This window comes from Artibeus jamaicensis, unplaced genomic scaffold (genome assembly GCF_021234435.1).
Source record: "Artibeus jamaicensis isolate MK-2021 breed Jamaican fruit bat unplaced genomic scaffold, CSHL_Jam_final contig_519, whole genome shotgun sequence".
NCBI lineage: Eukaryota > Metazoa > Chordata > Mammalia > Chiroptera > Phyllostomidae > Artibeus > Artibeus jamaicensis.
Window position 1 is genome coordinate 9,944,262 of NW_026521871.1, and position 16,135 is coordinate 9,960,396.

Consider the following 16,135-nt stretch of genomic DNA (forward strand, 5'->3'; position numbering starts at 1 on the left):
CAACAAGTCAGTCGGTGAGAAATTTCTGATTTTTTTTAACCATCATATGTTCACTGGTTGCTAGGATATTTTCTGTAATCAATTTTCACCAAACAGCAATATAGAAAGGAAATGCCAACAGCTTGGGAAGTGACATTTCCTCATTATTTCACATCTACATTTACGATGTAAACAAATAGCTTAGTTTATTAGAAGAGGCAAATTAAATGTATTTTTTTAAAAAAGAAAAAGATCAAATGGAAAGAAAATTACTTAAAAATACAAGCAACATTGGATTTGAATTCACTATGGAATGAAAATTTAGTGTTAATTTAACAGATTATTTTTTAATAGAATGTTGCTTTTTTTCATGGTCTGGGATTTGGATGTGTTAAATTTATAGGGGTTTCATGTTTCTTCAGTTGGGAAAGCGAAAATCTTTCTTGTTTCTGATCTGTTCTTTGGATGAAGAACTCCGGTTTTACAAGGTATAACAAGAAAGAATTTGGGATTTATATCAGCAAATGGGTTTAATAATAAAAAGAATCATAGAACAGGGTGAAAAATATGAGTTTGAGACACCATTAACAGAGCAGAAGACCCAGTGTTTTGCACATGAATACCTTTTTTCCTGCTCTGTGTTTAAAGATGAAATATTTTCCACATTCACCTAACTTATACTGGTGATGTTTTTCTCATAGAACCAAAACATTAACATGACTTATTACCTACTGGTATAGAAAAATCAGTCTATACAATGTGACTTTAAGTTATTTCTCATTTCTAAATTATGCTACAGCTACATTTAAGGGAGTCATTTATCATTATTTGTAGGAATTTTGTAAAACTTCAGTTATACTCCAAACATCAGCTATTCACTGGGTAAATGATTTCCTTGGATGCTGTGTGAGGAATGTTAGAGTAGGCTTCCTCTTGTCTGTCCATCCGTCTTCACAGAGTCTTAGATGGTTTTTAGTCTCCTGTGGTGTCTGTTTTATACAATCGATAGAGCATTTGCCTAAAGGAGAGATGCCCTCATGGGCACTGCTCAGGTATATCTTTGTGCAGGAGAGGAAGGGAAGGAAGGTAGGGGGGAAGGAGAAGGGGGAAGAGAGAGAGATGTTAATATACATGAGGTCTGTCCAGCCACGTAATATGAAAATTAGAGACATTTATTTAAGAAGATACAAGACACAAGAAACATTGTGCACAGGACAATGACACCTCAGTCCCCTTCAAAGTAGGCCCTTTGGGACCTCAAACAATTCTTCCAATCATCATCAGCTGTCTTGTCATATTTTCCCGAATCTCACTGGTGGTCTGAAATCTCTCCCCTTTCAAAGGTGATCTTAGATTTGGAAAAAGCCAGAAGTCACAGGGTGCCAAATCTGGGTTGTAGCGGGCTGAGTCACCTGATTTGACGTTTCACCAAAAAACTGTACCGGAGACGTGATGCATGAGTGGGCGTGTTGTCGTGATGAAACTGCCAATCAGCAGTTACCTATAGCTGTGGCCTTCTGAATTATTCACATAGTTTCCATGGAGAAGTGTTCAAGCTTAACATAATTTGTGCACATTTGTTGTTCTACTTGCTCAGTCATTTTGAATGCAACAGCTACACAGTACACATGCTCACTCAGTGGTGTCGACTGTCCTCACTGACTAATACAGTGAAGTTGTCTTTGTTCACACATGCACATTGCTGTCCACTCTCCTTGGCTGCCAGGTTACATCGATGTCATGCAATCCATTCTCGTGATAATAACAATGGCAGGACTTCTCCCAGACAGACCGCCTATGTATGTTTTTCCATTTGTGTGTTTGTTTGTGTGAAATAAACATAAGTAGTATGGGTGTGTGAATTAAATATGTGTGTGTGCATGTGTATCTCTTCATCTAAGGACCTTTTGCTGAATTTTCTGTGATGAGAGTAAGAAAATGCTTGGAACTGCTGATGGGGAGCAGTGGTGATATAGCCTTGGGAAACCAATTTCAGCCAGGCAACTATCAATGTTTTATGGTGAGGATTATTCTGGGTAGCCCTGATAGGAAAGTAGCAAGCGAGGTATTTAAATCTAAGAATAGCAATGAGAGGTTAAGAAAATGACATGAGTTTGGAGTCTAGCAGTTGGGGTGAAACCCAGCTCTTCCTTCTTCTAACTGGAAGAGCCCTCTAAACATGTTGCTTGCCTGCTCATCCTGTTTTTCTGGTTTGTAATGGGGATAATAATATCTACATCATAAAGTAGTCCCAAGGATTTAACTCGTACATTGCCTAGTCCAGAGATTCTGCAGTGAAGAAATAGTTCTGCTGAGATTTGAACCCATGCAATCAGGCTCCAAGTCACAGCTCTTAATCTCACTATGTCCCTCTGTCACTTTGGACCTGCCTCTAGTCTGAAGTCACTAGAGCTGATCCAGCTCCCCACCCCGATCCCATTCAGCCTGGGTGGCCCACTGGTGGTATTGTTTTAGAAAAGCAAATAAAAGGCATTGTTCTGCTTCTAAGCAGAATCCCCAGGTTGGTCAAGGCTCGAATTTCTTAAGTGGAGAGTGAAGGTCAATAGTCTCCACCTGTTTGGGAATAATGAAGAAGCTGAGAGAGTGACTTACTTTAGTACCAAATGCAAGAGATTAAGCGACTTGAATTGGTGAGACTCAGGACCCAGCTCAGTGGCAACCAGGGATAACTGCTTGTACCTTATAGCTCACCTGGCAATTTCCAGCGACACTGAAGTTCTTAGACTACCAACCAGGTGAGTGTGTGCGATCAATGACCTGCTTTGAGCAGTAATCTCTTTAGCTATACACAGAAGGTGGGAACTCAGCTCTTGTTCTTTCTTGTTCTTAAATGATGTCTCTCATTTCTAGCCCAGCTTTAGTGGTACCAGGGATTCTTTCTTGTCATTAGTGACACGTGTTTAAAAAACTAGGATGCTTTTAGATGGTACAGATGAACAATTTATGTATTTTATTAGCTATGTCTTTTTGTATTATAACATCTCTAACCTGCAGAGCAAACATAGGATTTTACTAATTCTTGCTTAGATAAAAATCTAAGACTAAAAGGTATGTGAGGGAAAATATTTAAAGAAATATATTAAGTAGCACAGGTAGCTATGGTATAGCAAAAATCACTGAGATGATACCTATTGACTAAGTTTTGAAAAACCTTGATTAATACTATTATTCCTCAGACGTTATCCCTCAGAGCAGTAATTCAGTAGGATGATCCTGGACAGGGGAGGGTGTGCAGAAGGCTTTGAATAAAATAAACCCAACAAACATATTTTAACATCTCCTTTTCTTGGAGATTCACAGTGCACGTTACAATAGCAAAGGCTCTGAAAACTCCTGCAGTGTAAAAAAACCTGTCCACTTTTTCCCCCCTGTGCTCTCTCCAAACTTATTTCAGCCTAACCCTTCTTTTTGCTTTTGTTTCGGTAGCAGTTATTAACATTCCCCCGAGCTAGTGCTGCCAGAACATTGTTTGTAAACCATTGAGTTAAGAAAAACTCACCCCGTGAAACTAAAACAGGTGGTATTCCAGTGAGGGATTTGGGAAGTGGTTCGTTGTGCTGAAGCAATCACGTGGGGAAGTGGTTTGTTCCGTCTTCTCACGTAATGGGGGGAAGTGGTTTACATACTTTTTGCTGATAATTCTGCAATTTTGTTTTCCTTCATCGATTTTCATTTTATCCACCACCCACCACTGATTCTGTTTTACTCATTGACATTAGACTAAGAGTTAGAAGAGGTCTGAGTTATGAGAAGAAGAGTGGAAAGAACAGGCATTTAGTTTTGCAATTTGTTGTCACTGGGAAGTGTAAGGATGCATAAATTTTTATAACCCCTCATTGGCCATAAGTTAGGCTTTCCAGATTCCTTAGGTTGCTCTAGTGAAAATGGTTTGGAAGAAGTTTGGAAAATGGAAAAATGAAGTCTATTTGGTAGATAGCAAGGTAAATAGTCCCCATGAAATGTTTGAAATTGACAGTGAAATGATTGTGAAATATTTTGAAAGATTAACTCAAAACAAAATAAAAGTTTAAAAAATTCTTAAAATAATTAACATATAGTTTGGATATTTGTTAAAGTCTATATCTATGCTGTTCAGCATGGTAGCCCTTGCCACATATAATTATTTAAAGTTAAATAGGATTAAATAATGTTGAAAAATATGCTCCACAGTTGTACTAGCTACACATCAACTGCCCAATAGCCACATACAAGCGGCCACTGTAGTGGACAGCAGAGAATTGGAACACGGCCATAACTGCAAAAATTCCTATTGGATAGGGTATACGATAGAATTCTAATATGGCCCCTGGTTTTCACACCCTTGTATAATCACCTCCACTTGATGTGGGGAGGACCTGTATCTAGCTAACAGAGTATGGCAAAGGTGATGGGATGTCACTCCCATGATGTCTTTACATTATACAAGGCCTGGTCTTAGCATACTGGAGAGAGATTCTCCAATCAAACAGCCATGTTGTGAACTGCCCATGGAGGACTACAGAGCAAGGTGCTATGAACAGCCTCCTGAGGGGCCTGCAGGCAGCCCCCAGCTTCAGCCAAGAGCCAGTGAATAGCTGGGAACCTCCTTCATACAGGCTAGAATTGTTCTAGCATTCCGAATGAGCCTGGAAGTATGTTCTTCCCCAGTTAGGCCTGCAGATGAGAAATGCAGTCCACAAACAGCTTGATTTCAGCCTGGTAAGACTGGGAGCAGAAGAGCCAGCCAATGATTCTGGACTTCTGACTTGCAGAAGGCCTGAGGGGATAAATCAGTGTTATGGTAGGCTGCTAAATTTGTGGTGATTTTTTAGGCAGCAATAGAAAACTGATTCTGTGTTGGTCTATCTTTCGGATGGTTTAAGCCACACCTTAATGGACCAGATTCTAAATGAGTATAACTAGCTCACTGAGACTAGTGCTTTGCCTTCCTTTTAGAGAGGTAATGTTGTACATCTCAAAGAGCAATGTCCAGGCCTGGCTAGAATGTTCCATTTATTTTTGTGGCAAAATCTCATCATAATGTATAATATTTTAATATTTTCTATGGCATGATAGATAACACCATAAGCTTTGGCATCATGGAAACAATAGTTCAAATTCTGGATCTACTACTTGCTAACTCTGTGATGTTGGGCAAATTACTTAACCTCTTTAAGCCTCAATTTCTTTATCTGTAAAATAAGGCCAAAAATACTCTTCATGTAAGGATGTTGTTTTGTTTAACTGATATTATATTTTTACAGTGCTTAGCAGAGCACCTTACACATAATATGATATCCAAAAATAGAGGGTGTTTTTATTATTTAGCAATATTTCAACATCACTTTCTTGGAGGAAATAATATAAACTCTGATACATTTTCCTGTACTCTAATTTGGAAAGTCAGCATAGAAGATTTTTTATCTTCCTTTGCCTCCACTTTATTTTATGTCTGGGCTGCTACAGCCTAATTCCAGATTGGATGCAATAAAAATAGGCCTTGCATATATGGAGTGCCCCTGTGCTCAAAGGTTGCTTTGCTGTGTATTGTCTGGGCAAATTGCCCCCAACCTCTGGCCAGACTGTGGAATGTTGGTTTCCTCCAACATGGGCCCCCCAGGGGTCAATTTTCACAGTTTCCATATGTTTTTATATTACCCCAAATTGTAAATACAACTGACACCCTACCAAATTGGCCCTAATGTGCCTGTGTCTAACAGTGGAGTCATAGGCTTTTAGAATAATACAAAACTAACATGGAATTGTGGCAATTATACAAATGTTTTTAAAGTGTTCTTATCCCTTTTTTTAATCTGAAAAGAAGTAAATGATGTGCAAGGAGAAGATATAAGGTGGGAATAGGGCAGGAGTTTGAATCTTATGTCTTGGTTCTACCTTAGGTTTGTCCCCATGGTCCCAGGAGTTCTGTCTTGAGTTTTGTTACCTGCTGTTACTGTTCTTGCCTCTTTTTTACCTCTTACTGTCCCTTTTTTGTTGAGCATCTACTTTTGTCTTCACTTATTGTATCATCTTCCAACTCTCCATCTCTGATTAAACCTGTTTGTATGGGAAGAAGAGTCAAATTTGTTATGATGTATTCAAGTTTCAGGATTTGTAATACACTAAACATGTCAACTTGTGGTGGTAGATTCGTCCATGAAATCTAATCATTGGTTCAAAAAGTGGTCACATTTTTGTTTTCTGCCTCCTATCTGGGTCTTCGTTTTAGTAAGTATCACTGTTGCTGGGAAGGTTGAAGCTGTTAAGCTACTGTCTTCTACTCCAAAGATCTCCTGGTGGAAAGTTCCTGTTGTCAGACATTAGCTCACTAGTATCTAGTTCACTGCTATTAGGACACCCTGTGAATTTCAGAGTGTTGCATCCTAAAGTGTCTGTGCCACTGAGCAGAGATAGTATCCTGGGAATTTCTGTGTCTATGTTAGAACTTCTGGGGTGCTTGGAAGAAGAGAAAGTGGGACAGGGGTGTGAAGGATCTCTGCAACCTTCCCCACAGCTGGTTGTCACAGCACAGAGGTTAAGGGACAGGGGTGGCCTCCGTAGCCAGATCAACTAAGAAGCCTGCCTCTGCCACTCACTCACTCTGAGTTTGGGCACTTCTCTCATCTGTGAGAGGAATAATAAAAATCCCACCTAATAGGGTTGTTGTGAGGATTAAATGAGCTAATGAATTATTACCTCAAATATATTAAGTATATCATGTGACCTGAGCATTTGCTGCTATGATTATCATTAGTGCGTGGCAGTGTTACAACAGGTGTAGACCCAGGTTCTGACACTAATGCTCCCCTGGTGGTGGAAAGGTCAGCAATTGTTTAAAATACAAATAAATGTACAATCACAAATTATGGTGTGGGCAATGAAATAGGTGCACAGAGTGCAGTCAAATAAATTTTTGATGAGTGGAAGGGGGCATTCTTATATTTGGTGCCCAGAAAGGGCCCCTTTGAAGAGGGGCCTTTTAAAGTGCTGTTTAAACTGAAGATGAAAGTCAGCCATGGAGGGGTGGTGGCTGGGGACAGGGAAAGGGAGGGAGTCACAGCCGGAGAGAACAGCATGGAGCTGGTGTGTGCTAGGAGCTGCAAACAGAAGACTGGATTCTGGAGTCTGGGGTAGAGGTGAAAATGGTGTGGCGTGAGGTTCACCGGGGTGTGATTTTATTCCTTGGGAACTGGGACACCACTGGAGGGTCATATGACAACAAATGTGTGATCTGACTTGTTTTGAAACACTTCTGCTTCTGGCTGGAGGATGAATTAAAGGGGAGCCAAGAGTGGGAGCAGGGAGGCCAGGGAGAAGAGAAGAGCATCGTGGTTCAGGCAGGAAATGATGCTGACTTGAGCTATTGTAGCAGCACATGTGATAGAAAGAAAAGATCTGCCCAGCCTCTGTTTCCCTCAGCAGGGCATTGAGGCACTATGGGATGTGTGGGGTCATGATGTAATAATGTAGCGGATGCTTCACTGGACAGGTGAAGATGATGAGGGAACTCTGCTCTGGGCTCTTCTGGTGGCAAGCCAACTGTGACTATATGGACTGGGAAGCCTGAACATGTAGTTTAGTCTAGTGAGAAGGAGTAGAACAGCACAACACATCTGTTGTTCATCAGTGAGAAAAATAATCATTCTAGGGTTACCATTCTCAAATCTATATAACCATCCTGTGCTATCTGGGTCACCACACCTACATGGGAGGCCAAGCAGTAAGAAATTTATTTGGCATAGTAAGTAAATCAGGGCCAGGCTTGTTAGTTATGGTCTGCTTGCCAGGACGAAGACCTTATTTTTAAATGCCTGTAGATTGACCACTGAGTCTTGAGGCGGGTGCAGAACAGGCCTTGCCTTCCCCCTTTGTGTTTCCCTTGGGTGCATGCCAGTCCTACCAAGTGCATCTGGAGGAGGGTCAGGCAATGGCAGAAAGGGCCTGGCTCTCTCTGATCTCTAACCCTGCAGTCTTTCGTAATAGGCCCCCAGCATTTGCCCTCCTTAGCTCAGGCTTTCCCTCATTGGGTTCCATTCATATTCATATGCCACTGCATTGATATTTGGAGGGAGGAGGTTCTTCAGGGCTAGATTGAGGGAGGGCATTTGAAGGGAGTCAGCCATTCAGAACCTTCCCCAGAGTGAAATATCTATAAGAAAAACAAGCCCCCCCCTTGTTAATTATGAAGACCTGCCATGTAACCTGTTCCCTATTTAGGTGGAACGGTTGATGGTGGGGGAGAGGGAGACTAGATCTGCACTCTAGAGGAGTTTTTGGGTCAGAAGGATCAGGCCGACATGTATAAAGCACTCATTGTGTGCCAGTTATGGTTTTTAAGAACCTTGGGTTTATTAAATTATTTCTATCCATCCCCAACCCCCCAGTGAAACAACTTGGGCAGCCTCACACACTTTGCAAGGGATTCCCTCTGTGATGAGAATGCAGCCAATCTAGCAACAAAGGCTCTCCTTGGTCTCAAATGAGTTAGCCATTTTACTAGGCTGAATGGGGACAGCCTGATAGAATCATCTTTTGTCAATGGAATCTGAGACAAAGTGGAAGGCTGAGCTCTTCGAAGCTCCATTTCTCAAGTTTTCATATATGACTACTCCTTTCCCTTAACACCTTTCCTTAGCTATGTTATCAGTTCTGGGACCTCCTGCTGGCCCAATAAATGGTAAATGATGTCTTTTAAAGGTATGCTGTCATTATGTGCTTTAACTGAGGGTGGCCTTTTCTCTCTCTGGGTTATTCTGCAGCCCCAAACACCATAGAGAAGGTAGGAATAGAAGAGATAGGTAACGGGAGGGTATCACTTCAGGGAGTGAAAGGAGCACGGACCATAGGTACAGAGTGGAAGAGGAATCACGGAGGAGGAAAGCTGCAACGGGAAGCATGGGGAAATAAAGGGGCACCTGCTCAAGGGTTTTGGCAAGGACTTAGGTGGTCATCAAAGCTAGTAGCCAAACTAGCTACTAGTTTGGCTGCTCTGGAGAGGCTGCTGCAAAATGTGAAGTCCAAGAGACTGGGTTCATTCTGGAGCTAAGCCCCAAGACCTTGGCCCTACTCGTTACTCTTTGTGGGGAGGAGGGCTGGATTCGAGTACCCAAAGCTGACCAGGCACCTTCTCCTCCAGGAAGGAATATCATGCTCATGACATTTAGCACAATTGTATGTGCTATAAATATATCTTTGGAATATTTATGATAGCTTTCTAAAATTTATAGCTATGCTGAAGTACTGAATGGTATTTACAAGCTTTAAAAAATGGGAGCATCTCAGTGGTTAAAAGTAAAAGCTTTTATTATCGGAAATTCTGCATGCAACACTCATTGTCAGCTTCCACTGTGTGTGTGTGGCCCATCTACTTGTGCAGTCACCCCAGGATCCCAGCTCACTTACCCCCATGCTTGTTGTGACCTTCCTGCAATGCTTCCATTAGGAAAACCTTCCAGGAATGTAGCTCATTTGATTATTAAGGGAAGTGCAAGTGGAAGTGAAATGTATGACAAAAAGGGTTTAAAAACGCATTCCTAAATTCATTGTTTGAGGTACTTTAAATACCTGCTGTTCCCGTGTGGGAAGCAAGACACTAAATATGCATTCACAGTGTTGCACAAGACATGACTGCACTCTTTGTAAGGCAAAGTGAAACGGAGAGGGAACGTGCTGGAGTCTGTTCTAAGCATTTTATCTGTATTAACTCATCAACTCTTCATAAGAACCCTACAGGGTTGTTATCATTCTCATTTTTAAATGTTTTATTTATTTTTATTTATCTTTAGAGGGGAAGGGAAAGAGAAAGGGAGAGAAACATCAATGTATGGTTGCCTCTTCTGTGTCCGCTGATGGGAACTGGCCTGCAACCCAGGCATGTTCTCTGACTGGGATTCTAACCGTGGTCCTCTGGTTCACAGGCCCATGCTCAATCCACTGAGCTACACCAGCCAGGGCTCATTCTCATTTTTTACGTAAAGAAGCTGAGGTACACAGAGGCTAAGAAACCTGCCCATGCTCATACAGCTAGAAAGGGGTGGTTTCTGATGGGAGCTGGGCAGCTCGGCTCCAGGGTTTAAACTGCCAGCACCTCTATTGCAGCTGCTCTTGGAAGAGTCATGCAACCCAGAAACCATCTTCCATGAGGGTGTGCCATTTGTACCACCAGTTAAACCCACATCTAGTTATGTATTCGAGAGAAAAAAAAATATGTGTGTACACACACACACACACACACACACACACAAACACTGCTGCAGGAATGTTCATTCTTATAATAATAAGAATCTTATTCTTAACAGTAAAAAATTGGAAACAGCCCAAATATCCATTTAAAAAGGCAATAGCAAATCAAAATGTAGTATATTCATATTGTATAATGGAATACTACTCAGCAATAAGATGGAATTTATATACAACTATTTGAATGTATCTCAAAAACTTTATGCTGAGTCAGAGAAGTCAGACTGAAAAGAACATGTGCTGTATGATTCCATGTAAAATTCGAGAACCGTCAAAAAGAATTCATGTAAATAAAAGTTAGGCCCTGCTGGTGTGGCTCCACTGACGGGAGCACTGCCCCATCCACCAAGGGTTGCAGGCTCGATCCCCTGTCAGGGAGCCTATGAAAGGCGACCGATCAATATTTCTCTGTTACATAGATGTTTCTTTCTCTCATTTTCTCTTTCTCTCTCTTCCCCTTCTTCTTTCTAAAAGCAATAAAAATATGTCCTCAGGTGAGGATTAAAACTAAAGTTAGAATTGTGAACTTCGAGGATGGGGAGGGGATACTTGACTTTGATGATGGCGATGCTGTATATTTTGATTGGTCAAACATTATTGACTTGTATGCTTAATATTTGTGCATTTTCTTAATGTATTTATACCTCACTTACACACACACACACACACAAATGCATACAGAAACATGTGAATGTTTCCCCTTTTCCCTCAAACGTAACCATAGTTTACAGACTTGAGTGGGGTTTCTAGGAGTTTCAATTTCCATGCATGCTTGTATATATCCATCCAAACAGGCCTTTATATTTTAAGATAAACAAAATCAGGCTGTATGCATCATTCTGCTACCTGCTTTCTTTTTCAATTAGCAATATGTCTTAAAGGTTTTTCCATTTTCATGCTTCAGTTTTGCCTTCACCATCTTTTTTTTTTTTTTTTAAGGTTTTCACTTATTTACTTTTAGACAGAGGGGAAAGGAAGGAGAAGGGGAAGAAGAGAAACATTACTGTGTGGTTGTCTCTCGTGCGCCCCCTATTGGGGACCTGGCCTGCAACTCAGTCATGTGACCTGACTGGGAGATGAAGCAGCAATCTTTTGGTTCACAGGCCTGTGCTCAATCCACAGAGCCACACCAGCCAGGGCAGTTTTTTTTTGTTTTTTTTTTTTTTTCATCTTCTTAGCTAGCTTCAGCTTCCATAGCATTCATGCACTTGATTTTTCAGCCAGTTTCCTTCTGGTGGGTGATTAGGCAGTTTTCAAATTTTCACTTTTGCAGCACTGTAATGAAAATTTCTGTACATATATATTTGTGAAAGCATTTTTGTAGGCTACTTTCCTAGAAGTGGGTTTGCTTGGACAAAATGTACATACATTTTGGTGGATGCTGCCAAATTGGTTTCCAAAAATGCCTTTTCAAATATACTCCTCCTGATCACATATGAAAGAACTGGATCCTTCATCCTCTCTTACAATGAAAATTATCCATCTTTTACAGTTTTTGAGAGGAGATGGGTAAAAATGGCATCTTGTTTCTGTGGAGATTTTAAAGGAAAAGAAGGTTTGGTTTTCTCTTTTATATACAAATATACATAAGCCCCTGAGGAAACATGCAGCTCCTGGCTCTGTTTCTAGAGGCCTCCAAGCCTGATGATCTCTCACCAGCAAGTTAGAGAACACATTCTCATTTTATTTCGATGGACTATTTGAGTGAAAATAGCAGGAGTCTGTCCTCTTTGACATTCATTCTTAATGTAGTAGCCATTGTTGATCTAGATACTTGCTGGAATTATTTAGTTAATCCAAATTTCTTAATGATGGCTGTATTTGAAAAGTGACATGACTCACTTAATGAGACTAGTCATTTTAAGTCACACATAAAAACTGACCATTGTACTCTCAAATTACACTCCCGTGATTGTTTTTTTTAAAAAAAGAGCATCATGGGTCTCTGCTGAGGGTTACATTGAGCAGCTTCAGGGCCATCTGATTTAGTAGTGAGCAACATGGCAGAAGACATCAAGACCAAAATCAAAAACTACCACACCCAGACTGCCCCTTCTGCCAGCTGCTTCCCGAATTAGAACCAGACCAGGAACTGTTGGCGGAACTACCTGGACATCCACTGTTGTGAGAAGGCAATGACTACTAAAGGGATGATGTCTCTGAGTGAGAATGGTACAGGCATGTGTGCAAGTCCCTCTGCCTCATCTCTCGAGTGTCAGCGTGGAATGACGACTGGGCAGAAGTTGTGCTCCCTGGGAAGACCTGACCTGGCTGTACCCCCCTTCCCAGTCCTCTGTCCTCCATCCTTCTCCCAGGGAGGTGAAGAGGGACCTGGGTACATCCTACCCTAGGACTCTGAGTCATGTCTTAACTAATAATAAAGACTTGTTGGAAAAGTGAGATTAAAAAAGTTTTATATCTTACATATATTTTTAATGGTGTTTTCTTGGAGAAAAATTCCTCCAAAATAACCCCCCCCCCCCAAGCATGGAGCAGGTCCATCCCTGGTGGAATCTTAGAAGCTAAGCTGCTTAGTAGGTGGGAGTTTGGGAAGCTGGTATCAGACACACTTTCTTTTCACACAGGACTGTCCGAGGGCTTTGAAGTCTGAACGCCTAGGGGCTCCACCTCTCTGAGTGTAGAGAAAATTGAAAGCTGTACTAACTTTAGCATGATTTATGCAGTACGGGTTTACTTCTGCAGATGGGAAAGATGGGGAGATTGACAGGTCACTTACAGGTTTTATTTTTGGAAATGGTGAAGTTACCGCTAGCAAAAATCACTGTGGTCAGTCCTGCAACAAGTGTCCGGTGAGCTTGTGTAGAGCTGTTTTTTCTTTTCCAAGAGGTCTCACATTTTTAAATGTCATGACTTTTCTATCTGCCTCCCGCTCTCTCTTCCTACCCCATGGGTTGCCACAGAGCTGCCCTGCAGGGCCCTGAAAGGGGAGCTGTCTGGCGGGCGAGGTGCTCACCTGTCCCCAGCCTACTTCCCCTCACCTCTTTCATGCCTCTGGCAAAGCATTCTTTCCTTTTTTGCAATTTAAGTAAACTTTTTTTAGAAGAAAGGGTTCTACTACTAGAAATATATTTGAAAACTGTAGCAATCCTACAAAGAAATATGTACACTTTATATTTCTTAATATTCACATATACAAAGACAAGAAGATCATTTTCATTACCTTGCTCTGCCTGGATCTTACTGGCTCAAGTCCTAAGCTATGCATAAGTCCATTCAAAACCCTAGTTTTCGAATCGCTGGTGTCGTAAATAAAGCAGTATTTGAGGGAATGGTTGGCTGGAGAACACTAAAGATACACCTCCATCTCAGTGTCTGTACTTCAGGTACTCATTCTTTTAAAAAATGTTCAGAGCAGTTTTACTTTAATAGCTGAAAACCTGGCCAAACCTCCAAATATTGATCAACACATGAATGGATAAACAAACTTTGGAATAACCATATGGAATAAGTACTGATACTGACAACTGTATTGTTAATCAATAATAATCAAAGCATTATTCTGAGTGAAAGGAGGCAGAAACAGTACACACTGTGCGGTTCTGTTAATCTGTCGTAACAGAGACCAGACCGGTGGCTGCCAAGCCTGAAGGTGGTGGCGGGAGATGGGCTGTGAAAGGGCACCGCAGAACTCGGGCGGTGCAGCACGTGTTGCGTGTCTTGACTGTGGTGGGAATTACATGGGTGTAATACATCTGTCAAAACTCATTGAACTGTACATCTAAAATTGTATATTTTTCTTAATTAAATTATATATCACAAGTTGATTGCTGCTCATTCTTAATTCAGGAAAGTTTTAAAAGATGCATGGATTTGCAGTTTGTTTTTTCTTTTCAGATTGAAAAAACACTGCAGTATTCCAGAAACCAAGGTCTGCTCCAGGAACTCTGTGGGAGTTCTTTAACTGTGCAAATGAAGTTTACAATTATAATCTGTTTTATTTATCATTGATACTTGGGGGGAAACATTTAGCAGTTAGTTCTATTTAAGGGTATGCTTCAAAGTAATAAAAAGTATTTCTTTATAAAAATGTCCTATAATTAAACCATCTCCCAGTAATACCAACCTCTTCATCACATCCTATTACTGTGCCCTGACCTGTCTTCCAAGAAGCTGGAGAGTGTGCTTGCCCTGGGTCAGTATGAGCTTTGGAACTACTAAAGCTGTGGTCAGTTCAAAAGCCAGAGGTCATTCTTAACCAAAGAATGGTTCTTTCTAGTAACCAAAAGATACTTTCCTAAAAGTATATTAGCATGTATACTTTGTTGGTAGTTTCGTATGCGTACATTACTGTATCTGATAAAAAGGAAATATAAGACTGAAATAATCCAATCCAAATAATGACTAAGGGGATGTTTTTTCTCTCTTACCTTATATCCTCTTAGTCATGTCACCAGGAATATTGAAATCACTGTGTCTGTTGGTTCTATAAATATTTATAGGGTCAAAGTGTTCAAAATATTTTTATTAGCAGGGTTCCCAATAGAAGATTTTTTCAGCTCAATAAACAATTCTCTTAAACTGCCTTTTCTCAGAATGGGAGGGAGTAGAGATGTATATAATTTAATGAGCACAGGAAGTAAGAGTTTCTTGTTGAGAATGGCTTCCATTTGGTTATTGGTTGTTTTATTTTGTCATGTTTTCTTTGTATTATCTAGTTCTCATCGCATTCATCCTTCTGCAATATCAGTGTTTCTCAAAATGCCCGGTTGGGGAGTCAGGGTTCAGTACAGTGGCTGATAGCAATGCTGAGGAGAGTGGCTGAAGGGATTAGAAAGGACCCCAGATGATTCTGCTCCAAGGCCTTCTGCTTTTGGAATCAGTGCTCCTGAGCTCTCTGTACGGCCCTTCTGCCCCCTCACATGTTGGATTAGATTTACAACAGCTACTGTGGACATGGTTGCCTAAATCTGTGGAATGTTTTGCTAAACGTTGCTGGTGAAATAGTCCACATAAAGCATGTAACTCCCTCCACTCTCCGCTTTTATAAAGCTGGTCCTTTATCCTTACTGTTTTATTCACTTGATCACTTTATGATTTTGCACTTTGACATTCTATAGATTCATTAAGAACTTTTAGTCCAGCACTGGGGCTTTATTCAACACGATGATTTAGCCAAAGTATTATTCTGTTTGAGCTAACTGATGACAATGTATTTGATTGGAGCCTTGTAACTGTTATTTTAAAACCAAAGTAATGGATTATGATCTCAGAATAGAACATGATCCAAAAGAACAATAATAATTAGGACGGCAAGCACTTAGAAGAAAGTAAATGTCCTATCACAGACCATAGGGCCCTGTGTACCCCGAGTCCTGCCTGCTTTTAAGGTTTCATCTCTGACTCCACCCTGCCACACCCCACCCCTCACTTTGGGGTAGCCCCACCACAACCTTCCAGTTCCTAGAAGTTACCAGGTTCCTTCCTGCCTTGGGAATTATACTTGTCCTACCCGGGGGCTCCTTTGCTGTTGTTTCATTGGCTGCTTCCTCTGAGTCTCACTCACAGTCTTGTTTCTTTAGGGGGTTCTCTGGACACAGTGACTGACATCTGCTCCACCCCACCGCCTGTCCACACATGTAGCACACGTCATCATCGCCTCTCACAACATGCTATTTATCTCCTTCAGTGTTAGGAAATCTAACTTGTGTCTCCTTGGTACTTGTCTGTCTCCCCTACTGGACTTGAAGCTCCATGAGGAGGGTAAAGACTGTACCTGTGTTATTCACCACTGCAAACCCAGGGCCTGGCATTAAGTAGGTGCTCGATGTGCATTTGTGGTTGAATGACTAGAATGTTCTGAAATTGCCACTTTTTCTGAACCCATATAATATATTCTATACTTAGCACTTCTATTGTGATAACATATGATCCTCCAGTGGTTGGATTTAACCAAGCC

At 41.1% G+C, this 16,135-nt stretch overlaps 1 protein-coding gene across 1 annotated transcript in view; it reads left to right on the forward strand.

The window, feature by feature from the left end:
• The window catches only part of ERC2 (ELKS/RAB6-interacting/CAST family member 2), a 982,831-nt gene that overhangs the window by 513,849 nt on the left and 452,847 nt on the right, over positions 1–16,135 (forward strand). The gene's annotated exons all lie outside the window — the stretch shown is intronic.